The sequence below is a fragment of the Mytilus edulis genome, chromosome 4 (genome assembly GCF_963676685.1).
Source record: "Mytilus edulis chromosome 4, xbMytEdul2.2, whole genome shotgun sequence".
NCBI classification, from domain to species: domain Eukaryota; kingdom Metazoa; phylum Mollusca; class Bivalvia; order Mytilida; family Mytilidae; genus Mytilus; species Mytilus edulis.
The window spans coordinates 48,250,764-48,277,398 of record NC_092347.1 but is presented as its reverse complement, the minus strand read 5'-3'; the positions used below and the strand labels follow the sequence as shown (position 1 = coordinate 48,277,398).

The 26,635-nt window shown below is 31.3% G+C and overlaps 1 protein-coding gene across 1 annotated transcript in view; it reads right to left on the bottom strand.

The window, feature by feature from the left end:
• Positions 1 to 26,635, bottom strand: part of LOC139519853 (alpha-2A adrenergic receptor-like) — a 45,798-nt gene extending 19,163 nt beyond the window's left edge. Inside the window, exon 1 of the mRNA XM_071312130.1 lies at positions 26,536 to 26,635. The gene's annotated coding sequence lies outside the window, so the exon portion shown is untranslated. The remainder of the gene's footprint in view (positions 1 to 26,535) is intronic.

Genomic DNA, 26,635 nt, shown 5'->3' with positions numbered 1-26,635 from the left:
GCCAAAAAGTCTGTCTGATATATATAAAAGCCTACAAAAGTCTTAAATTTAAGCTACAATGATCCCGGTTTCCATAGTCGGTGTGGTTGAGGTCACTTTTAAAATGCTGACCACGTAAATGTTCTTCTTAGAATATTTGTTTTTCTAAAATAAGTCGTTACGAGTCAATTAAATAACAAAGATTACAAAACTAAATTAACTACTTAAGGGCTTACCCGCTGACAGCCAGAATTGATTTAGCTGTCCCTTTTCTTTTTTAAAACTAAATAAGGCACTGCTTTTAGAGAAAGAACAGTTATCAAGGGTACTAGGATTATAATTTAATACGCCAGACGCGCGTTTCGTCTACATAAGACTCATCGATCAGTGACGGTCAGATCAAAATAGTTATAAAGCCGAACAAGTACAAAGTTGAAGAGCATTGAGGACAGTCATCGAACATACTCTCCAGTAACAGTAAATGAACCATTTCGGAGAATTTTTGGCACTAATCTCGAGAATGTTTAACCCAAATTTGAGTCAAATATAAAATTGTTTAAACCGTGTGTATATATCCTTATAGACTTTTTAAAACTTCATTTCAAGTAAAATACTATGTAAATAACAAAAAGATAAAGAAGATTTTTTAGAAAACTGTTGCCAAGTCGAAGGCGAAGTCAATGTGTACAATGTATTTTCGAGGGAGTTACAATATGCTTTATCGCATTCTCATGTATGTATCTTTTAATGTATCATCTTGAATAAACTGTTATCATAGTCTTAAATTCCATTTCTGACATAATACGGGGTTCACCACATTGTTGGCTAGTTGTCTCATTTGTAGTTGTATCACATCTCCTTATTTATATAAAATACAGACACAATTAGAATGACAAATTTTAACAATATTACTTAATATTCTGACATTTTGTAATCAAATAACTGACATTGATTTAAGAAACAAAGCCATCATATCAACTGTTATTTTGATATTTGAAGTGGTTCATTGTTTCATTCGTTATTAGATGGTTTTGCTTTACATTTTATTTTTATGGAAAATATAAATCGATCGAAATAGCATTAGCCGCAACTTAAAAGTAGTTTCCTTAGAAATAAATGTACTAATGTAGCAATTAATAGTGCATGCTATTTAAAATGAATTGAAAGAAACTATCCTGCCAGAAATTAATTAATATATTATATATCAAATTGAAAGCTTTTTATTATCTATCAATTATAGCTTTTTTTATTGAACTTATATTTATGAGTAAAACTCATTAATCAGAAGAAAATAAATGATCCAATATCGTGGAAAATCTCTTAACTAAGGAGGGTAACGCTTTCAGAGTACACCTTGTTTGGTTGTTTTTTTTGGACGTAGAATTTAAAAGCTGCTTAAACGGACTTTGCTCTTTTTCAAAACGGCTAAAATGTCTCTGTATTGAAACGCCCTATATACATTGACGGTCACTTAATCTCCAATATGAACCTAGGTTGTAATATAGAAAACTTAACACATGTGACTCTTATAAATTTACTACTGGTATAGGGTATAAATCTGCTATAGATTTGATCAACACTTATCTATATGGTAACTGTACAGCGCTAATGCATATTCATTAGGTCAATTACTTGTAAGGCAGACGGCCATAAAAAATAACAGACGTATTTCGAATAAACAGTACGTATTTCCGAAAGACTTACATAAAAAAAAAATATATACTAGTATATGCGTGAACCCCCAAGGGTAATGATAAGTTAATGTCCTCTTTGCTATCTTATAGTTTTGCTCCTCAACTTTGCAAGTGTGTATTGCGATTACATGGTCCTCTTTCTCGCCTCCTACGCACCTGCAGTATTTATATATACATACAAACAAAGAAATATGTTTTTCCTCCTCCATCCCCCATTTTGAGAGGCTCATACTCCCTTAAAACAGCTAAAGAATGAACAAAAAAGGCAAAGAAAACAACAAAAATGTAAAAGAAACTAAGCAAAATGACAATGATACATACATTAACAAAGAACTACTAGCAGTTACTGACATGCCAAATCCAGAACTCAATTAAACCGATTGAAAGATTATGTTTTCATCATATGAAAATCAAGTACAATCCCTCCCGTTTATAATTCCTATCTCTATAATATTATACAATTATTGTCTTTTGATGAGATAAATGTTTGGTTTTATTGACTTTTGAAAAACTGATATTCACTGAGGCCAACGGCAGTAATTATTTTATTCCATATTCCGGGAGAAATATATGTAATGGAAAATATTTATCAAAATCAATTGTACATCAAACTCTTAAAATCATACACATAAAAGCACGCGACGTTTTGCGCGGTGAATATCCTTTTCCGAGGGTGAATATGCTTATTTATTAAAAATCCCATTCATATAGAAAAAAACAACTAAAGTATTAGCAAAATGGAATAATTATTGTTATTTTTCTTGTGTAGTATTTTCAATATAACAATTCTTTTCATAATATGACCCTATTATATGCAAGACAACAACCTAGTTCTTTTGAAAAATTAGCAAGAAACATCAACTTCTTAGAAAACATGAAAAATGAACTTATAACTACATAACCATAATGCTGCGTTCACACAGTGCCGTATATTGCTCCCGTTTGGAATCAGAAAGCGCTAAGACTCGAACATTAAATTAGTCGGATTCCTGTCCTCAATGATCTGAAATTTCCTATTATTGCCTGAACGCTGTAGTATACGTTCGCAACAGATCCCTACGGATCGGAGAGACCGGCCAAGCACCCCGATAGTTAGGTGCGTCCCGTAACATTGGGTAAAACTCATCCAATTTTATCTATTTAGAATACAATCGTGATTATGTCATGACAGATCCTGCTGTATCGGACCAAAATCGAAACAAAGTTCTGTGTTTTCTGGACGGTGTCCTGTGGAACAGGCATGATCTTTGGAGATTTGTCATTGCTGTTTTCTTGCCGATTGAGTCCATACTGCATCTCGAATGCAAAACATCCTTGACGAAACTGTTCTAGAACAGTCCCGTTATAAATACGAAATTCGGCAATAATACCCTCGTCGAAGTCCGGACAATTGCAGAACACGATACAACTGAGTCGAGACAATTTCAGCAAGCCGTTTGCGATGTAGTACAGCAGACTGTGATAGAATTGCGTTCCGACAGTACCTGATCATCCTAAATATGGCGACAGGTTTTTTTTTCGTCAGCGTAAGTTCACTATCTGGTCACTGTCTTATGTCTTACGCTTTTAAATATGGGAAAATGCAAATCGGGTCGGATTGAGAACGATATGTTGACTGCTATACCCTATTCTGACATTTTTACTTGTATGTCTGTTTGTTTTGTTCACGCATCGTTGTCAATATGATGAAATTTGATGCGACTGTCATATGAGAGGGTTTGCTTTTTTTTATTTTACCATTTGATTAGGGACTGTCCATTTGAATTTTCCTCTGAGTTCTCATCAGTATATTTGTGATTTTACTTTTTAGACCTATTGGAGGTCATGCGACTTACTCAGGTTATATTTCTTATCTTTGTGTGTCTCTTCTCAATCAAATCATGAGATTTGAACACAGTTAAACTACAATCTAATTTATTGAAAAGATCTCAAAGGTAGTAAATATTTTGTATAAGTTTGGTGGTTTGAAAAATAAATGTACCAAAGATAAAAAAAATGTGACGTGGTATTTTAAATCCTCCTAATTTATTTCAAGTCAACGGTTTTCTTCTTAGATTGTATCTTAGATGTATTTTTAGTGTAAATGGTTATTCAACATTGACAATTTAACCTCAACTCTATTGTTCTGATATCAGGCTCTGCAATTGAACAAATGGATGAGGAATTTTGTCTTTCAAGAAACTGATAAAAAAAAACCAATTCTTTTTTATTTTACTTTGACATCTTCTATCGTGATGCTATATCTCATTGATGAATAAAGGTCTGCTGTAGCAAAATGACATGAAGGTGTGAAATCATTGTAGTTAACAACGACAAAAACTGAAGGGTTGTAGTTTTCAAGTTATTCATTACACAAGTAACCCAAATTCAATCCATTTGAAGAAAAACATGATGACTGAAAACATTACGCAAGCGCTACTAATTAAGTGGTTGAAATGAGCCAGTTTCCCGTGGTACTGAGTAGCAAGTATACATTTAAAAAAAATCCTATAATTTGATGTCAAACAAAGTCATCGTTTGTAGACTATCATAGTCTGTTATTTTTCTACGTTATATGTGGAAAAATATTTGATTATTAATTACATAGTATTTATTTGATTAAATGTAATACTGTAGTCCAATATTTTAAGATATTCAGCAAAATTTCCGAGTTATTTTACAATTGATATTTATCACTCCTCCTATATTGTTTGGAAATTTGTTTACTGAAAGTTTTTGTTTAAACGGAAGAACAAATTTTGAAATTAATAACAAAAAGCTTGCAAAAATAACTATGGTTCTAAAAGTGAATTAAGGTTTGTGAACATTAGAAACCAAATAATAAGAACGATACACAACTGACATATAAAACATCAAATTACATTGGTGAAAATACGAAGCGTCTACATATGGAACACTGATATAAAGATGAACTATTGAAATTCATCCTTTTGAATAAACACACTCCATTATGATAATACTACTGTAACGTGCAACCCAGCGAGGGCTTTTTAATAGAAATAAAACATTATCATAGTGTTCGTACCAGTTTCTTCGGATTTGAAGAGCAATGTAAAATGTCTAAAGTCAATCAGTTTACGCTATACTACTAATTTGAGACATAAAACATATACTTCAAAAATGAATTTCAACACCTAACAACCTAACCCGAACCTGATACTGTTTAACAAAACCCTTTCAGTCTGATGCTTGTTTTAAACCAAATGTTTGGAATTAGGCTGAACCTAAATGTATCATGATCTGGGCTGAAACCTTAATGTATTAAACTGGGTGGAACCCTAATGTAAGGATCTGGACTGAAACCCCAATGTATGGAACTGGACTGAAACCTAAATGTATGGAACTGAGCTGAACCCCAATGTATGGAACTGGGCTGAAACCTAAATGTATCATGATCTGGGCTGAAACCTTAATGTATGAAACTGAGCTGAAACCGAAATGTATGGAACTAGGCCAAAACCGAAATGTATCATGATCTGGGCTGAAACCTTAATGTATTAAACTGGGTGAAACCCTAATGTATGGAACTGGACTGAAACTCCAATGTATGGAACTGGACTGAAACCTAAATGTATGGAACTGAGCTGAACCCCAATGTATGGAACTGGGCTGAAACCTAAATGTATCATGATCTGGGCTGAAACCTTAATGTATGAAACTGAGCTGAAACCCAAATGTATGGAACTAGGCTAAAACCGAAATGTATCATGATCTGGGCTGAAACCTAAATGTATGAAACTGAGCTGAAACCCAAATGTATGGAACTAGGCTAAAACCTAAATGTATGGAACTGGACTGAAACCCAAATGTATGGAACTGGACTGACACCCAAATGTATGGAACTGAGCTGAAACCCCAATGCATGGAACTGGGCTGAAACCCAAATGTATGGAACTGGGCTGAAACCTACATGCAGAGAACTGGGCTGAAATTTTAAAATTGCAATCAGTGCACTGTTTCAAACAAAACATCTTTAAAGAATGCTACTTTAAAATTGTCTCAATATAATTTCCAACCGTGTCTAAAACTAAACTAAACTGCTTAAACAGAAATCCCCTCTACTGTTGTGTAAAATGAACTGTCAATAAATACTTGATCTGTTGAGTCTACTGCAAGTTAATAACTGTTTTGAGTAAACCAAACTGATATTTAACTATACGGTCAACACTGATAATGAATGACATATAGTTCAGACACAGGTGTGTGTTACTGGTAGAAGCTTGCTTGTCGTTCTGAAATATCAGGAAAATCCACTTATCGTTGTAGTGTCTGATGAAGTGTTAATTTTAATGCCATTTCCGACAGAGAACAAAATCCATTTGTTGTTCTGGGATAATGTATATTATTTTTAATTGGATGTTGGGAGATTGCGTTGTTTTTCTCTTTGTCTGATGTTAAAGCAAATTGTTTTCCCACTGATTCTTTTATGACTTCGGTAGTATCACATTTGTAGAAATATTTTCATATTGAATTTCAGTTTGTCGAATTAATTGTGTTGGATAATTTTTCATTGTTCTTTTTTCGACAATCAAAACTACTATGTAAAATATTGCTGACAAAACCGATATCGTAACAACTACAGTTGTTTTGTCTTTAAAACATAATCATTGCATATTTCAAACTGATGATTAGGAAATTTACTAGTATTTCAAGAATCACTTATTTGAGTATTCCTGATTTACATAATTTGTTCAAAGAAGAAAACGTGTATTTATTTTTCCATGATCAACTTAGTCAAAGAAGATCATGAAAGTCATGATTATTTGACCTATCAAATAGTAAAAGTAGTCGAAAATTTGTGTAAAGCGAATGAAACGTTCCTATATACATCAACTCTATAGACTTGATTCCATCCACACAGATACCAGGATTGAAAATGTGTATTTGCGCCAAACGCGCGTTTCGTCTACAATAGACCTATCAGTGACACGCGAATCAAAAAAAGTTAAAAAGGCCAAATAAAGTATGAAGATGAAGAGCATTGAGAGCCAAGAGTTTCTTAAAGTTTTTTTCAAATACAGCTAAGGTTATCTATTCCGGAGAAAAAAAGAGCCTTAGTATTTTTAAAAAATATAAAGATTTGTAAACAGCCAATTTATATTATGACCATCAATGATAATTCATGTCTACACAAAATTTCTGTCGACTCATTGGATGATACCCTCGGGGAATAAATCTCCACCAGCAGTGGCATGTACCCAGTGGTTGCAAATAAACTCATCATATAGAACAGGATTGAAAATTTGTATTTGCGACAGACGTGTGTTTTGTCTACTAAGTACTTATCAGTGACACTCAAATAAAAAAAAGTTGAAAAGGCCAAATAAAGTACGAAGTTGAGGAGCATTATGGAACAAAAGTTCCTACAAGTTTTGCCAAATACAGCAAAAATAATATATTCCTGAAACAGAAAAGCCATAGTTTTTGTTTAAAAAACTTTTTTTTGGTAAACAGTTCATTTATAATTATGACAATATCAATGATATATCATGTTAACACAGAAGTTGACTACTTGGCTGGTGATACCCTCGTGATAAAAACCATCGATCCAGTCAGTGGTTGTAAATAAACTCATCATAGATACATAATTACAAACGAGTCCATAAAAGTTAAAACCCGGGAAAATGAAGGATGTGTAATGTCTGGCTTTTTTGCTGTTATACATTGACCGTGTCATGAAACAAAAAACGAAAAAGAAACAGGATTAAGATGGAAATGTAACACCATATTTGGGTACCTTGATTTTGCAGATGACCTTCCAAAAGTCCAACATATAAAACTGAAAACAAGCAAACTTCAAGATTGGGTTGGAGATAAATACGTCAAAGGCAAACCTGATGCTAATGAACATCACTAATAACAACACGGGGAAGTTAAACAAAAATACCTTCACTTTCCTAAGTGGAAAAGTAACAATAAAAGGTGGGGGTGACAATGATATATAAAACAGGTCCAGGAAAACCAAAGGCCAGTTTAGTAGGTAATAAAAAAATATTTATATCAATCAGCGTTGCTATTCAAAACAAAGGTCAATTTAATCTTTAGTCTGGAACGCCGGAACTGTCTTATAGTGTAAATATTTTATGTGTTTTGTTAATTTGCCTTTACGTCCTGTCATTTCGTCTTTATGTTATGTGCAGATGCCTTTATTTCCTGACACGGCATCTCTGTGTTATGTAAAATTAGTATTTTTTTTGGTCAAACAATTGTATGATATGTCATTGCTAAATTTTGTTGTGTAAAATATGCATTACATTATGCTGTAACTACTATATATTCTGGGAATACTTCGAAACTTTATGATGAACCACCTTTACATTCTCTCATATTTTATCTATGTTCTGTCTATTGTTCTTTTACGTGAGTCAGTTAATAATTGCGTCTTGTCTCAAGTGTTATTGTTATGTCAAATGTGATAAAGGTTTTGTTTTGATACACCTTTCTTCTATGTAAATCTCATGATATTATAGTCTTTTGGCGTTATGTTGTGTTTAAACATATGTATCTCCAGTGAAAGACACAATACATCATGGTATAATTCATATGCGTTTTGCCGAATAATTGATACTCTCTGTGAGCATTCATTACGTCATGTGCAAATGCCTTTTACATTATGTGCAAACAACTAATACGTGTTGTGCAAACCTCGTTTACCTTATGTGCAAACATCGTTCACCCTGTGTGCAAACATCGTTTACCTTATGTGCAAACACCTATTACGTTATGTGCAAATACCTATTTACTTATGTTTAAAAACTACATCATTATGTGCGAACACTATTACGTTATGTGCACATACCGCTTACATTATGTTTGCTTTAATCTGTGTCAAAAAAGCGTTTAACAGAACGTAAAAGGTGTTTGCACATAACGTAATTGGTGTTTGGACATACCATAATAGGTGTTTGCACCTAACGTAATAGATGTTTGGACGTAATGTAATAGGCATTTGCACATAGCGTTATCGGTGTTTGCACATAATGTAAGTGGTATTTGCACATAACGTAATAGTGTTTGCACATAATGACGTACTTGTTATACATAACTTAATAGGTATTTGCACATAACGCAATAGGTGTTTGCACATAATGTAAACTATGTTTGCACATAGGGTAAACGATTTTGCACATAGGGGGAACGATGTTTGCACATAAGGTAAACGAGGTTTGCACAAAACGTATAAGTTGTTTGCACATAATGTAAAAGGCATTTGCACATGACGGAATGAATGCTCACAGAGAGTATCAATTGTTCGGCAAAACGCATAGGAACTATACCATGATGTGTTGTGTTTTTCGCTGGAGATACATATGTATTAACACAAAATAACGCCAAAAGACTATAATATCATGAGGTTTACATAGAACAAAGATGTATCAAAACAAAACCTTTAGAACATTCGGCATAACAATCACATTTGAGACAAGACGCAATTTTTAACTGACTTAGGTAAAAGAAGAATAGACAGAACATAGATAAATTATGAGAGTATGTAAAGGTGGTTGATCATAAAGTTTCGAAGTATTCACAGAATATATAGTAGTAAAAGCATGATGTAATGCATATTGTACACAACAAACTTTAGCAATGACAAATCATACTACTGTTTGACCAAACAAATAACTAATTTGACATAACACAGAGATGCCGTGTCATGAAATACAGACATTTGCACAAAACATAAAGAAGAAACGACAGGACGTAAAGACTAAGCGACAGAAAACATTAAATATTTACACTATAAGACAGTTCCGGCGTTCCATATTTAGTGTTCTATGTTGTGTCTTCTGTACTATTATTTGTCTGTTTGTCTTTTTATTTTTAGCGATGGTGTTGTCAGTTTATTTTATATCTATGAGTTTGACTCTCCCTCTGGTATCTTTCGTCCCCCTTTTATTTAACAGTTTGGTTATATATACTACTGTGTGAATGTGAAACCTGGAAAACAACGGAACTAGACAAAATTAAATTAGATTAAACAAATAAATGTCTGAAACAAATTTTGAAAATATATGGCCCAGCACCATATCAAAAGAAAACCTTCAAATCAGAGATATAACAAATGAATTTAGTGATTATATCATATACACTTGGAGATGGATTGGCCATGTTCTAAGAAAGAACGACTCAAGGATGGAACAACTGGGCAAGAGAAAGGAAAACATTTAAAGACCATGATGTTTAATGGAAAGAAGGTATCTGGGCTTTACATATCGACCGGCATGATGAGGATATGAGAGGTAAGATGACTCAAAGAAAAGACGTTCCAAATTTGATAAACCTTTTTTTTTTTTAAATTAAAAAATAATTGATTTAGCAACTGGAAACAGTTATGTAAGCTAAATATTATTAAGGATGCATTTAAAAATAAAATGTCGTTTAAAGCGATTCTAAATTTTCCAGACAATAACTGAAATAATGTAATCGATTCCAAATATACAGTTCAATTTGCATTTTATTTCTACAATTTGATCTCATATGATGCATATAAAAGTAGTTAGTAAAGATATTTTTTCAATATATTTGACAAGACACATTGTCCGCAATTTTGTTTTAATGAATAAATATTATGCTGTCAGACAGAAAAACTGAAATAATGATAAATAAATACTTCTTATATATAATATTTATATAATCCATTTATCATGAGACGTTCAAGCTTTTTATCGTCATAGGCAGATAGAAGTCTATATATTTTAACGACATTCACATATCACTGAGCGACGTAGAAAACATTATAGGATTAAACACATTTTTTCTAGAGGTTATTGATGTGTAAACCGGGGTGATTAACTCACAAACTGAATAAAAGTCCAAAGGACTTTTATGTTAAGTTTGTGAGTAAGAGACCCGGTTTACACATCAATAACCTCTAGAAAAAATGTGTTTAATCCTTATAATTCTTCAGCCAAACATACGCGATTATTAATTTACATTATTTGTTTGATGGCTGCTATATTTGCCATCAAAAGCACAATGGCATGTCATAACTAAGGAGTACGCCGCCACCTTAACTTTCTAAAAACCATAAATGTCCGATAAATGCATCAGAATCTAAAATGAAATATAGCACCTACCTCACAAACTTCATTTTAATTAAATATTATCAGAATTTGAAGCGTACATGTAGCGAAATAATCTTTCCCTTGAAAATTTCCACCCGTATGACGTCGTGTTATGCCAAGACGTAAATTCGGCAAATCCTTCATGAAATTTCGCGGAATTTTATTTGAATTTTATTTTTATACATTTTCGAAGCTTTAGTGCATTCGTTTTTTTTTTTGTTTTTTTTTATTGTTATATATGCATTACAATAGAAACAACTGTTATGCAATTGTTTTATAATCGCAATTTGCTGAAAATCCCAGTATCCCTACAAGAATGTGTATCGCGCATGAATAGATTATAAAAGTAGTATCGGAAACATGGTTTATCGAAGTGTAAACCAAGAGAAAAATTTGAATTGACCATCCCAATTCAAGTATTTATAGATATGCAAATGATATAAGAATTATTCATTAAAACGTTTAAATATAGATCAGAATGAGTAGCAATTAACATTTTCCTCCCCAAATTAAGATAAAAGCTTTTACATTTAATATGCAATCACGCAAAATTTCAGGAACCGGGACTGAACGCATAATATTAATTTCACAGCACGATTAATAGAGTTCACAAGCCGAGACAATTGTACAATTTGGTTTTTTTTTTTCGTAATCAAAACAACTTCAATAGCAGAATCTGCATTTATATATTATTTCGAATCTTTCATCAATTAAACTAGTCAAATATAAGTAGAAATGCCTCAAGCCCTTTTACTTCTGTTTTATACCTGAACAGTATAACCTGGTTAATACACAAAATGTTTCTTACACAATATTTGTTGAAATCGTTAACTAAAATACGGAAACGTTGATGTTGTTTTTCATGTTATTATGCATTATGACATTATCAATATAAACGAAAGAAATTAAATGTATTTCTATTTAGCATATTTTCGATAGCATACGAAAATAACACTTAGAAGATTTGATGAATCCGAAGCATTAGTAAGTGATGATAAATACATCTAATAGATTTCGAAATCATGTATCAACTTTCATAATGCCAAAGATTTTATTTCACAAAGTTCAAATGACATTCATTATTATTGAACTTTATATTATGTTTGCCTTGTTTACAACTGTGTGGTTTATGTTATGAAAATAAAGTTATAAAGCAGCAATATATTTTTGCTTTTTTATAAATTAACGAATACTGAATACTCGAAATCAACAGATATGACAAACATTATAAACAGCTTTACGATGCCATCGGGTTACAATATATCTTGATTATGGTAATTAAATTTGACTTTCAAAAATAGTAAACAAATCCTTTTCATTCTTTCCAATACTGGATATTTGTTTACAATGTTACATCTGCCACTAGTCATTTTGGTTTATATCGAGAACATGGTGTACATAATATAAGAATGAACACTATATTCCCCGAGAGATATTATGACAATAAACGGTTTTGTCAAACGTTAATTAATGATGATAATGGCACTCCTTATATTAAGCTATTATCTGTTTGATTGATTTGTATTTTGTTTCAAAATAATGGCCACAAGTTTACCACATGGCGTTTAATATAAATTATTTGTCAAAACTTATAAACTACATATGGCATACAATACACTATATAAGAAATAGAAACGTGTGCAATTGATTTTAGTTAGAGGTTCTTAAATTTCTTTAAGAGCTCGAGTCTTGAAACTTTGGAACAATTATTGCACAACATTTCAGAGTGAAATTTACCAATTGAAGTTTTAAGTGTCACAGCAAATTAAAGAATTCTTTGAGTGTGTGTGTGTGTGTGTGTGTGTGTGTGTGTGTGTGTGTGTGTGTGTGTGTATCCATTTAAGCTACCTTTGAAGTATACAGAAATGAAAAAAATAATCAGGATACCTGGTTTCAAGACGTTTTAATCATACATAATTCAATTAAAGTATAGAAATCCTTAATACTCTTATCGTTAGTAAACCTTGCAATATATTTTTATCAGACTTATTTATTCAAATTTTCAAGGTTTAACATACACTTAGCTTTTCCACATCCACTTACGTTACCGCCACGGAATTCAGGGAGGGATTTCAATAAAACTTTCAGAAATTCTTCAATATATATATATGTTTTATTCATATTTCTGCCAATGCCATATTAACATACCACAGTATTAACAGTCTGGACCGAGATATCAATTTTGTTTATGAAAACAACTTTGTTTATTGTGAAGGTTAATATCGGTTGAATGAATGATAGCAATCGTCGTAAGGAGGATGAATAGAACTCTGCAATTGAGGATTGAAATTAATGTTTTGATATTATGAATTGTTAAATACGACACATCAGAGATAAAACAGGAAAATAGAAAAATAAACATGTTAACTGCTTTATTGTGTTCTTCAATGATTAATCTTCTTTTGCATTGTCTAGCAATTGTTCATAATGAGGGTAGTATTTCACCACTTGTATTTTGAACTTTTGAATTCTTCCTTGTCCTTCCAAATTTGCATTCCGTTTTAAATCGATATTTTAAATATGTCATATGTAAATGTACACGTATGTGAAAATAAAATTCATGAAACACGTTTTGTTATCAACACCATAAACTTAAATATAATTACTCATCCGCAACACCTTAAGGATTTGCATAAAACGTTAAAGTTCCATTGTGTACCTAGTACTACATTTCAAAGCCAGAATGGTCTCTACCAAACACATTTATGTTGTTTACGGGTTAAGCTTCTAATATCAAAAACACATATTCATGGAGAAATGACCGATGAGATAATAAGACTTACTCGGCGTAAACACCAAAACACTATCGGAAAATATAACAATTGTTGACTACCAACTTTTTCTAAGTATTGTTGCCCTATCAAATATTTCCTCTTTATTTGGTTTTGTTCGATATTATATCATACTGTCAATATTTCACATCTGATTAACACCTCCTCTATAATAGGTAGTTTCACAATAATGTTGAAGCCCGGCTCTTATTGTTGATAAAATTGGTGCCAATAATTTAGAATTTGTAGAGAACTTGGAAAACCCTTCAATAAATATACCGTTGTTTGTAAGGACATATGTGTAATTTATGACATCAATACAGTGATGGAAGATCACATTTTTTCCCCTTTGGTACAAATTCACAAGGAACATAGAACTGACCTATGAAAACTTATTTTCAAGATCAACTATATTTAGGAAGGGATTGAATAAAAAATACCTTTATGGTACATTTGAACTAAAAAACAAATGTAACGTAAATCTTTTATATTTCCAAATATTATTTTACGAAATGTCCAAAGCCTTTTTTTTTCTAATTGCAATGGCTCCTCCTAAGTATTTCCGATGTAATCCTCTAGCAACTTGATGATTTCCCTTAATCACCAATACTTCGTGTTAAGATGTCTTCTTTTCTGAAGAAATCTGATTGCATAAGACATAATGGGACTCTGTTGGAATATTCGTTTAAATTGGAATAAAGCAACACGACAACATAAAATTGTCGTTAATTACTTACGAAGCTAGGTCTCAATGTTCAATGCAATCTCTTTCGGAAATTTAACGTGTATTTTGAAAGAAAGAAAGTTTTCTTAAACAATTCATAGTGAAATTGAAATCAGTTAAGTGATAGGAGAAGAAAAACTAACAATAAAATATTTGTGTTTTTCTACATAAAATTATGTTGACAAGTTTAATTTAAAGCTATGAAAAAGACGAAGTGCTACCATGGTTACATGTGGTCTCACTAATGCCGAATTATTAGCGGCTAAGCTTATGGTACCCTCCAGTTCTGACATTTCGACAAGACCGTCAAGTAACAACGTAAGATGCAGATTACAGAACTTCTGTGTATGGCATTGAACTAACTGTTATATTTTTATATGAGGAGGTCGTAAACGTTAACCGCCGCGGGGGTCTTTTGGTAGCATGCTCGTCGCTATTGCCGGAAATCATGGTGGATAAAAAAACCTGGTTTTTATAGCTAGCTAAACCTCTCACTTTTGTGTAAGTTGCATAAAATTTCATAATATTCATCATTGTGTGAACAAAACAAAAAGACACAATATCATTGTGTTATAATCTTCATCACTATAAAACAAACAAATGTGTATAATGCACTGTATGATTTTACACGTTCACATGTATAATCACAAAACGCAGGAGATTGATATTTCATAACATTTACCATATCTATTTTCACAAAACACTACATAATTAACATTTATTGTATAATAACTTTTATCGCTATTTTGTGCATTTTTCCTTTGATCTTTTTTTTGTGATAATTTTTCATATCAATTTACTCGCTTGAGATGGAAAATTATCGCAAGAAACTAAGAAGGCACGTGGAGTTGCTAAAGAAATTGACATAAAATTGACAACGTCATGATAGGTAAAATAGCGTTCCGGCTCAAGCGAGAAAATCAATCTCGTTGAGATGGTCAACGATAATCTATAAATATCAATAAATGAGTACGCTAGTTATGTGATTTTAACAACCCAAGCAGTATCTGACACTGTGGAAACCGTCACAGCACGTCGCCAAAAAACACAAAAGTCTAGAGCTAAACATACAGTTTACAACGACAGAAAAAGAGCCGATGTCGTATATTAGAAATTTAGTTTACCTGAATCCATACATATTCTAATAAGAACTCTAGACAGAGATTGCCAAAATGTATGCTTCCTATACCAGGTTTGTAATCGCCAAATAACATTAATATATAAACCGAAACTACCATTGACGAATTTCCTCTAGGTTCCTCCATGTACAAGGCTACTGGGTATTGAAAAATTCAGTGAATGATTTCGTTAACATAACAGGATTGTTTTGTTTGATTTGGACATTTATATTGATAGCTATTCGTTCATTGTAAAGAGTTTACTTCTATTGCTGTTTATGTTTGACAGAATATAATATCCGTTAATATGATACATCAATAATGCATAAATAGGGATGTTACCACTTTGTATCATTGATGATGTTGTAATTTATTGAAGTGCAGAGACAGGAAACAAATATTTAGTTTATATTTTTAAGAAAATAATTTAGACTCAACTCTAGATTTGCATGAAAGTGGAGAAAAATATAGCATACACAAACACTTAAATATGACAAAAATTGAAAAAAAATTGAAAAAAAAGTGATCTAGATAATCTGGTTAATCAACTTGGTTAAGACAACATTAGTGTAAAATTAATACTTAAATAAATCTATCAACCGGTAACTTATTAACCGTGTTATCTCTTTATGTCTTTTCGATTATGATATTTTCTTATTGCCGCTCAATGAAATTTTATTTCTTTTATCTTTTTGTTCTGTTATCTTTAATGAATGACTGTTGCACTAACATTTACAACTCACTCAATCTTCATAAAATACATGAAATAATGTAGGTTACAAAAAAAAAACAATGCTTTTCACGATTCAAACAAAAAAGAACAACCAAGCATACGAAATTAAATCTATTATATGGGCGTTTTTAATTAAAAACGTATTTTCTTGTCCCAGCCACTTTAAAAAAAAATGTGTTTGATCTTTGCAAGTAATTTTTTGTGCAGTCAGTACATTGAATTAGATTTAACATTTTAAAGCAATTTAAAACAGTTTAATTTTAGAGGGATTGATAAGATATTGACTCCTGAATGGTCCAAAACAACCAAAATGGCATGTCCCTAGACCGCCTATTCAACATTCATACTCTAAAATATCATAAAAAAATGAAGAAATAAATGGTTCTTTTAACTTTACATAAGTTCTTTAATAATTCAAAAGTATGTTCAGAGCCAACATATTTTAATAAACAGCTTTCAATATAGTTATTTTAATTTCAGAAGGTGTGTCCCTCACAAAATGTCCACTACGAAACGTAGTCATTAAAATTTGCCAATAAACAGTTTTAAAAAATCAATGTTATTTTTGTTTGCAAGAGATATAAACATTAGGGTCTTACAAAAGAAGTGATGCTTTTATAACGGCAATTAAATTATTGGTAAGAAAAAAAGAGCACATCAAATGGACCAGAGTGATACCGTATTTTTGATAATGTCCACTAAGAAACGGGTCAAATCTCCTTCAGTATCTGGTTTTAAAATTATGAAAAAAATATCAGTGTACAGCTTGATAAATGCTTTGATGAATACAATCAGTCTTGTTACTATTGCAATATAGGGATTGTGGGGAAAAATAAAACATGCGAATACGTCCCTTACGAAACGGTCCCCTATGAAACAAGTATGGGAGAAAAACGTTTCGTAGTGGACACTACCACTACCATGCAGTCTCTTTTTTAAAATCTTTTTTCAATTATATTCGTGCAAAACAAATAACAAAGGTTAGTTTCATGTAATTTTTATTATGTTTTTTTTAACATATAATAGGGTTGATGTCAACTACGAAACTTTTCGTCCACTACGAAACGGTTTTGTCCACTACGAAACGCATCAAAATGTCCACTACGTAACATGAGTTGAACCTTCATATGTGAAGTACTGTCTAATCTTTATCGATAAAAATGGTTTTCCAATTCAGAAAAAAATTATATTTTTTCTAGTATTTAAAGTAAACAAACTGGAATGTCTATAGGAAACATTTAAAATTGCAAAACATATGTGTGTTTAGAAGTTTCGTAGGGGACAAAAGTCCCCTACGAAACAGTACACAAATTATGAAAATAATTTCATTTTAAAGAATATTTAAGATTGCACTTTTTGTTTACAAACAGGTCTATTATAGAGGTATTCAAAATAACTCTTGAAATTAAATTTTAGACAAGTTGATTTTCCATTTTTTTAGGTCTGAAATTTACGCTTTTATTGAAAAACGCCCATATATGAAAACATAGGGGAAAAAGCAATTATACTAAATTAACTATAAATCCCCCAAAAAACAAAAAAACAAACGGAAATTTGAAGAAATCAAAAGGAAACCGGAATGGTTTCGAGGGAATTGTAATTAAATTGTATATTGGTCTCTTTGTTTAAAGGGGCACTAGCTATGACATGTTACAAAATCTAAAATACTTTTTTTATTTTTCCTCAATCATTATTGAAAGTGAAATAATGATATTATAATTCGTTTTTATCGACTGGTATAGTTCAATTTGTTAAAATCAGCTAAGAAACATTGATGATAAATTATTCACGTGCAAGTAAATAATTCGACCTCATAGAATCCGTATTCATGTGAACTCCAATTAAACCATTTAGCTAGAGATGGATAGCGCATGCATTTTGCGTTTTGAGTCATTTAAAGGAAAAGAATGTGAACTTGAAAGTGAAAAAGATTAATCATATGATTGACTGATTCGATCCACAAATATTATTCTTATACAGGTAAAAACAACCTATAATATGAAATAAAACAGAACTAGAAAAATCTAAATGCACGAGATCGTTTCTATTTATATCTATATTTCTATTTATATCGCTTATATGACTACTACAGGTCTCCGGAGGTCAACTCGAGAGTTAATTATATGGTATCTAGACTAAAATACACACAAAACGAACTTCTGTAAATTATTTATTTTAGAATTTTAATATTATGGATAAATGTTTTCCATAGCTATAAATGAAATGTGAGAATTTGAGTCAATCAGTAAACATGAATTCAACATCTTGTGCCCCTTTTATATAACAGATTAAACTTATAAGTCTTCACATTATATATAACTACAAACGGTTGTCTTTTCTGCTAATAGGTAAATTGTATCGTATAATTAATGTTGGACACTTTAAAATATAGATTTTTGTCATCTTAACAGTTCCACTTCAACAAAACATCTTTTTACTTCAGAGATAATTCTATGTGTTTCCTGATTTCTGAAACATATACAAGTGTTAAAGGAAAAATAATTCAATAAACGCTTAACTTTAACGTTTATTTTTTCCCAACTTGTGGACTCAGACGACCGTTCTTTTATTAAACTTTTTTACGGAGATAAACCTGAAAATGTTATTGCATTTTCTGTGTTTTATCTAATCGGCATTTACAATTTACATTTTAATGTTGTTCTCCTCTTATATTTAATGCGTTTCCCTCAGTTTTAGTTTGTTACCCCGATTTTGTTTTTTGTCCATGTATTTATGAGTTTTGAACAGCGGTATACTACTGTTGCCTTTATTTAGCAATAGAAGCTTACATATTTGTGGTATTCAGAGTAACACTCTCCGAATATGCAAACAAATAAAACCAGAAAATTAGCATAATAAAGGAAAATCGTATCTTTTTGATTAAATACTTACGTAGCATAATGCTTAATAAAGACATACATGATACATGATTACAAATTAAAGACATACATGATACATGATTACAAATTTAAACCAATAATGTATGTTAGAAAAAAATGTATGTATTACGGCTATTTAAAATGCTTCATTCTGTCTTCTATTGTCAATTAATTCAGATCTACATTAGAAATTAAAGGTTTTTTCAAAGAGGAAAAATGTTTTTTCATTCAGCATACTTGATGAAGGATAAGAAGCAGATACTTTTGAGTAAATGTTACCATGGTTACTGTGAATTTGCCTTCTTCACATTGTTCAGTATATCATAGATATATATTTCAATTAACACAACTGACACATATATGGCTTTTATAGGACAAGATTTATAAAACGCAGTTGGCAATTTGATTGTAGTTTTCCTCTTTTTTTTTTATTGAAAGGGGGATTAAACGAACATAGACATTCTAATATTATTGTAGTAATGAACATTGTTTTTCGGTTTAGTCGGACTGATGATTTAATATCTTTTTCCAATCAAATTAAACCACAATCTGTCAGTCTGTCAGTTTGTTTGTCAACGCTGTTGTTCTCTGTCTTAAAAGGAATCAATTGTAAATCTGGGCTTTAGAATTAGCAGTTAAAATATAGAAATTTTCAATTCGCAAAGGTTCAACAACCGTACGTACCTGCATGTATTTTGATGTTTACATATACAAATAAAATCAGATAAAAACAATTGTGTGCATACCTTTTTTTTTGTAACGGTCAAGCGTAAGGACTAACAAATGCATTTCAAATATAAAGATAAAGACAGAATCTTAAAAGAACTTCATTCTTTTGCACTAGAAAAGGGTATGAAGTATTTCTGTTGGAAAACTTGCAGGATCTTCAGTTTCGTTTTTCTGTCAGTGTGTTTAATATCAAAATTAAGAGATGTGATAAGATTGGCTATGAGACAAATATTCGCCAATGTTCAAGTGAAGTGGGTTTCTGTTTGTTTTGTTCACACAATGTTGTCAATGAAATGGAGTTTTATACGACTTTCTTAGAAGTAAGATGCTTAGCTAGCTATAAAATCTGTTCAATCCACCATTTTCTACTCGAAGAAATACCGATACAAATCTAGGAATATGAAAGTTGTTTTCCATTCGTTTGATGTGTTTGAGTCTATGATTTTGCTATGTGCCTGATATTTCACGATCAAGTTTGGTGGAAATTCAACAATTTCAAGGTTTTCATATACAAATTAATGATTTTAAGGGACGAAAATACTTTAATTTTCCTGTACTATCAGATACACCAAAGATTAAATTTCAAATATATCATGATAAACTGAAATATGACCATTAAAGGTACAAAAAGCGTGTTATTTGAAATTAATTTCATAGACATGCATTGCGCCTTTTGTGTTTTTTCATAAAGTACTGCATATTTTCTTTATCTTATTTCACAGTTATGTTGAGGAAGTTAAACCATTTTGACAGACATATTTTTTTGTTCGGATTTGTTTCACGTTTTGAAAATTAAGAGATTTTTTTCAAAGATTCTGAACTAGAATTTACATTAAATGTCTTTCACGATCCGTTACCAGAGCTTTCACGATCGTCTCTCAATACTTGACCGCCGTTAGATATTCTTTCACGATCATTTCTCTCGTTAAACCGAATGACACCCGTGTATTTCTTCCAATGAAAAAAATCCAATTATTTTAATTAAATTATTCAACCGAAATATTTCTGGAGTCTTTAATTGCCAATTTATCGAAAAACAACATTCCTTTTACTGATGATACCATACAGAGTAAAAATCATATATGAAATTTTCTTATTTTTTTTGCTTCCTTTATACCAAGAAAGCATTTCATGCTATACTTGACTTCGTCTTAACATTGATATGAAAACAATCATATTTAATTGAATTTAAAAGAGCCGGAAGAATGTCTTGGGTAAGGAAAAGGGAAATTACGACCGCAAGCATAGTTGTGAATAATGATTTTTTTTCTATTTCCGTGACAAAAAGAAAAGAGCTTATCACTGATTCATTGACTGATTATCTGAATTTAAAGTAAAAGAATGCAATTCGGAAAAACAATTTTAATACCCTTTTCACTGTTTGTTCCCTTGCATTACAACATCTAAATATTCCACAAATTATCGACGCACGATAACGATAAACTAACTCAGCCCGTATCATACCGATACAAATGAACCCGAACAATGACGCGTTCGAAGCGATAATCAAAACAAGATTTCGAATGACATCAATTTAGAATACCTTTCTAGAACTTATGTGAGAATATGTCATTGCACAAGTCACGTCTTATTTAACTGCCCATACGAAAAAACAGGTACAAAATTTTAACAAAATCTCCTTCTAGATACTAGCTTTTGACATAAACAAGCTTTTGTCCAAGTTTGGTACAAATTCAGGATAGTTTAAGAAAGTTATTAAAATTTCAAAAACTTTAACCACAGAGTGAATGTTATGTTTTCTGGCAGAAAATCTAAGTCCATTTATAAGTAAGATACGGAAAATAGTTATCAAAAGTACCAGGATTATAATTTAGTACGCCAGACGCGCGTTTCGTCTACATAAGACTCATCAGTGACGCTCAAATCGAAATATTGATAAAGCCAAACATGTACAAACTTGAAGAGCATTGAGGATCTAAAATTCCAAAAAGTTGTGCCAAATACGGCTAAGGTAATCTTTGCCTGGAATAAGAAAATCCTTAGTTTTTCGAAAAATTCAAAGTTTTGTAAACAGGAAATTTATAAAAATGACCACATTATTGATATTCATGTCAACACCGAAATGTTGACTACTGGGCTGGTGATACCATCAGGGACGAAACGTCCACTAGCAGTGGCATCGACCCAGTGGTTTAAATAGTTATCAAAAGTACCAGGATTATAATTAACCAGAATTTTGTTTTTACAAAATTTATTTCTGGATAATATCTTATGATCATAAGCAAGCTTCTTTTCAAGTTTGATAGATATCCAGGAAAGTTTAAAAAAGTTATTAAAATTTTCAAAAACTTTAACCACAGAGTGGATGTAATGTTTCCTTGCAGAAAAAGTAAGTACATTTATAAGATAAATACAGAAAAACGAGAATTTTGTTTTAACAAAATTTACTTCTGGATACTTTCTTATGATCATAAACAAGCTTCTGTCCAGGGTTGGTATAAATCCAGGTTAGTTTAAGAAAGTTATTAAAGTTTCAAAAAATTTAACCACAAAGTGAATATTTGTGGACGCCGCCGACGACGACGACAAAGGCGCCAGAATGTAGGATCTTCACTATGTCTCTTTTCTGATTCAACCACATCAAAATTTCTAGCATGCGTTCTTACATCTTGACTATGCCTCTTTTCCGATTCAACCACATCTAAATCCCTGGCATGCGCTCTTACATCTTGACTGTGTCTCTTTTCCGATTCAACCACATCAAAATCCCTGGCATGCGCTCTGACATCTTGACTATGTCTCTTTTCCGACCCAACCACATCAAAATCCCTTGCATGCGCTTTAACATCTTGACTATGTCTCTTTTCCGATTCAACCACATCTAAATCACTGACATGCGCTTTAACCTCTTGACTATGTCTCTTTTCCAATTCACTTGAACTCATACTACTTTATTCAACACACTCACACACACCTTTATTTTGTGTTGGGTATAATATTTGCATAATGTGTGTAGTATCTTTAGTTCCGCCAAAAATAATATGCATAGAACAATACAAATCTGTTATGGAAATCAGGAAAGAACTAATAAATATACGATTCAGGAGTAAACATATGATTTTCAGTTCTTATTGTTCCTTTCATTTATAGTTTATAGCCTTAATGATGTGAAGTCTGTACTGGTATTTTATAGATAAAAAGTCCCCAAAAATATTTAGTTGGAAAGTTACTTTTATTTCCATCTTTTTTTTAATAAAACAAATTGAACTAATTGCCTTTAGGAAGATTAAAAATACAATAAGGCAGTTAGTTTTTTATTTTTCGTTTTGTTGACAGTTCATTATAATGTGCCACTATCCCTTGAGTGATTATATACTATACTAGCCATTAATTGTCAGTAAAACAAAGATTTTTATTGTCTGGGATTTAATCGAACAAAAATTATTTTATTATTTTATTGCAATGATGAAGCAGTTTTGCTATGTTTATTTCAGTTGTCAGGAGCAACATTCTTCATAAAAAAATAAAGAATTGCTTTGAATGCTTCATACTTTCAAAATAAACTATATACAAACTCATTTCACTTTGCAACCATATACAAATTCATCTCACTTTGAAAGCATACTATTATATACAAATTCATCTCACTTCAAAATAAACCATATACAATTTTAGCTTTATTTGAAACCTTACACAAATTCATCTTACTTTGAAACTAAACATAGCTCTAGGTGTAATACCACCATTGATTTTCCCCTCTTAATCTTTGTTAAATTTGCACTTTTCAAAACATTCTGCAGAAGTTATCTTTGTTTCAAACCTATTTTCGTATACAACCGGATGTGACGTACTATGATTTGGTGGTATTACACCTCTAGGAGTTAAGAGTGAAAGATGAAATTAACTATGACGTATTCATGTAAATATAACATTTATTACATATCATTAGCATAGATTAATTTTCACATCTGAAAAAATGGATATTTTTGTCTTCGATTGTTGGTACTTTTCTTGAACTTAAAAGTTTCCCAGGCTAAATTGATACATTTGTGAAGTATCAACCTGTTCCTGCAGCTCATGTACATCTGCTAGAAAATTAAGGTAGTTCAGAAATTATTTCCAAATAGAAATATAACAAACAAACTTTACGAAAATCCAAAATCCTGCTGTTGACTTCGTTTGCTTAATTTAGAGGGAAATGATGACATTAAATGATAACTGAGTTTCAAGTTATTTGTCTTCATCATTACTTTTCCCAACATCATTTTCTATGACCTTAATATAATCGATAAAATATCTTGTAGAGACAATGCCAAGCCTTGAAGAACTGTAGTTGGAAAGGGGGAGATTGTTTGTAAATAGTTTTCCAAGATGTTGAATATGAAAAAAACGGATAAGATTAAACCCCAAAAATACATATGTTTTTTCTTCCAAACACCTACGACAAAAGTAGGTTATAAATTTTAGTAAATAAGTTTACAATGTTGTCATGCGATCAAGTTTGGAAGGTATGTCACTAAATTTGTTATTGTATTGACTGTATATCTAACACGATCATTGGGTACTCGGACAACTAGTCAGTATGGGACATGAAGCATTTCATATTTATATTGTTAGTTTTGTCATTTTTCAGATGGTTGTTGTCATCTATGATTATTTGCATAATTTCAAATTAGTATGTTGCGTTTTTTTTTTCTTTCTTGAAGCAGATCACAACCCGTCATTAATCGCAACTAGTTTGGAGAAGACGATACTAAGTTGAAAAACTTGTGAATAATCCGTTCGTCGTTTTGGAACAATAAAATATGTATAAACTAAAAACCAGATTAAGTTAATCTTATGGTAAAAGTATATTTTGAATGTAAAAAGAAGTTCGCTACTGAGTTTCGAACTTAATAAATAGCTTTTCATAACACAGTCACTAGTATAAATTGATAGGGGACTAATAAAGGAACCAAAAATTGCAAACAAAATATATAAGGTCAATGTGCTTGTTTACAAGATATTAGCCATTGAAATTTTGGCAGTAAAATGTTCTTTTTGATTTTTCATAGCTTTATCATTGACAAGTTTAAGTTCTCAAAAACTATTTAAAAACTAATTAAAATTTTATAAGACTCTAACAGATGGCTTATCATTATACATGTAAAAGATTTATAAAAAGAAAAATGGTGGTCAATGTGCATTTTTTTTTAAGGCATTCAAATACAAGCAAACATCCTTAAATCCACTATTGCATCTGTATGGTTCAAAATTTCCACGACTGAATAAATCAACTTGTCATAGATAGAATCGAATTTGTCGCCGAGGTTGTTGCATGTCCGATGCCTCTCTTGAGAACAGACTGCTAACACCTGGGGTTAAAGTCATAAAACTTTGCTCAGTGCTTGGAGCACAAAAATCATGCTCGAAACACCAAATCCTGTATTTTAATTGGTTGATTCTCGAGTCTGAGTACAAAAATCTTGCTCGAAAGTTTTATGACCGTAAGGCCAGCAGAACAATTTAGTTCGACGTCGGTTTGGGTGGCATTCGCAATGCAAATTATCTTATTTGTCAATCGTTTTTTTTTTATCGTCATTCGTTTTTGTTTATGGCCATGGTGTTGTTTTCGATTTTTTATTGTTTTATTGTATCGTCATCCTCATTTTTATAAACCAGAGTAAAACAAAATATGATAGAGCCCAACATATAATTTACATTGTTAAAAGACAATGAAAAGTAACACGAACGAAACAGCGTCAACACATTTAAGGGCATCCATTATTTAGCTCCATTTATGACTTTGACAAGAATGATGTTTATGCTTATATATATATGTTGGTATCCATACTTTGTAATAGCTATGTCTTTGATCGTAAATAGGTTGTCTTAAACGTATACAAAGAAAGATTTTTTTCAACTCTTTAAACGAAATCATGTTGACTTAGTATCGTACGACGTCGCTTTAATGGACTTCGATTTTATTAACGTATATAAGCAACAAAACATACAGAAAATACAATATTTTAAGAGAATATACATTAAACACTCTTAACGTCAGATTATTGTTAGATCAGACAATGTATGGGAAGCATTGCTTTATATACGACAATTGGGATTAGTTTCTTGGTTTTAGAAACGCTGTGACATTATGATCCTAGTTATTTGAGGTTATCATTTCTAAAAATAAAAATAGAAGAGCAGTCTTCTTTGGGTAACCAAAAGATTTCTTTTTTTTAGAATCTTAGCCAACAAAAAGTGATATTAGGTTGCGTAAGCTATCGTTTGTCTTAAATATTTCATGACTTTTGGAGCAAAGAATATTTTTGTACAGTCACAACTTTGCTTCATAACGAATCTGCAATAAAAGATAGTTCCAGAAATGTTGCAGCGATATTGTACCTATAAAATGAACTATTTTTAAAATCACCTCATTAGTTATACTGCAATTGTTGTACATTTCAGCAAATCATTATTTCAATATTTGTTTTATCTACATTTCTCTTGTTGTATTCAACGTGGTAGATTAGAATTTAAAAAAACTCACGACTACTTATTCTGCATAAAGTACAATGTTTCTTTTTGTTTTACATTAAGTAAATGAAACAATATACACTTCGTGACACATGTGGTTAAAATATCAATCCGCTTTGCTTTACACGTTTCCAACATATTTCATTTGTACCTAGACAAAAAAAACAATAATTCTTCTGACTTTCCATCAGATCCAAAATTACTTTCAATTAAAGTGACACAGGGATATCTAAAACACATACAAATGGAGCTTAAAAGGATATGTAAAAGTTAATGACATTGTCAACGCTGTAGATGAGATAAACACCAATCGAGTTTGATGCTAAAATAGAATTTTCAGAAAAGAAACTTTTAGTTAATACTTACAATGTATTGACCTTATAAATGATCCTCTGATTCCTTTATGATATTGTTCAACAACTATCAATAAATTATAACACGATAGTATTACCACCCTCAAATGCCA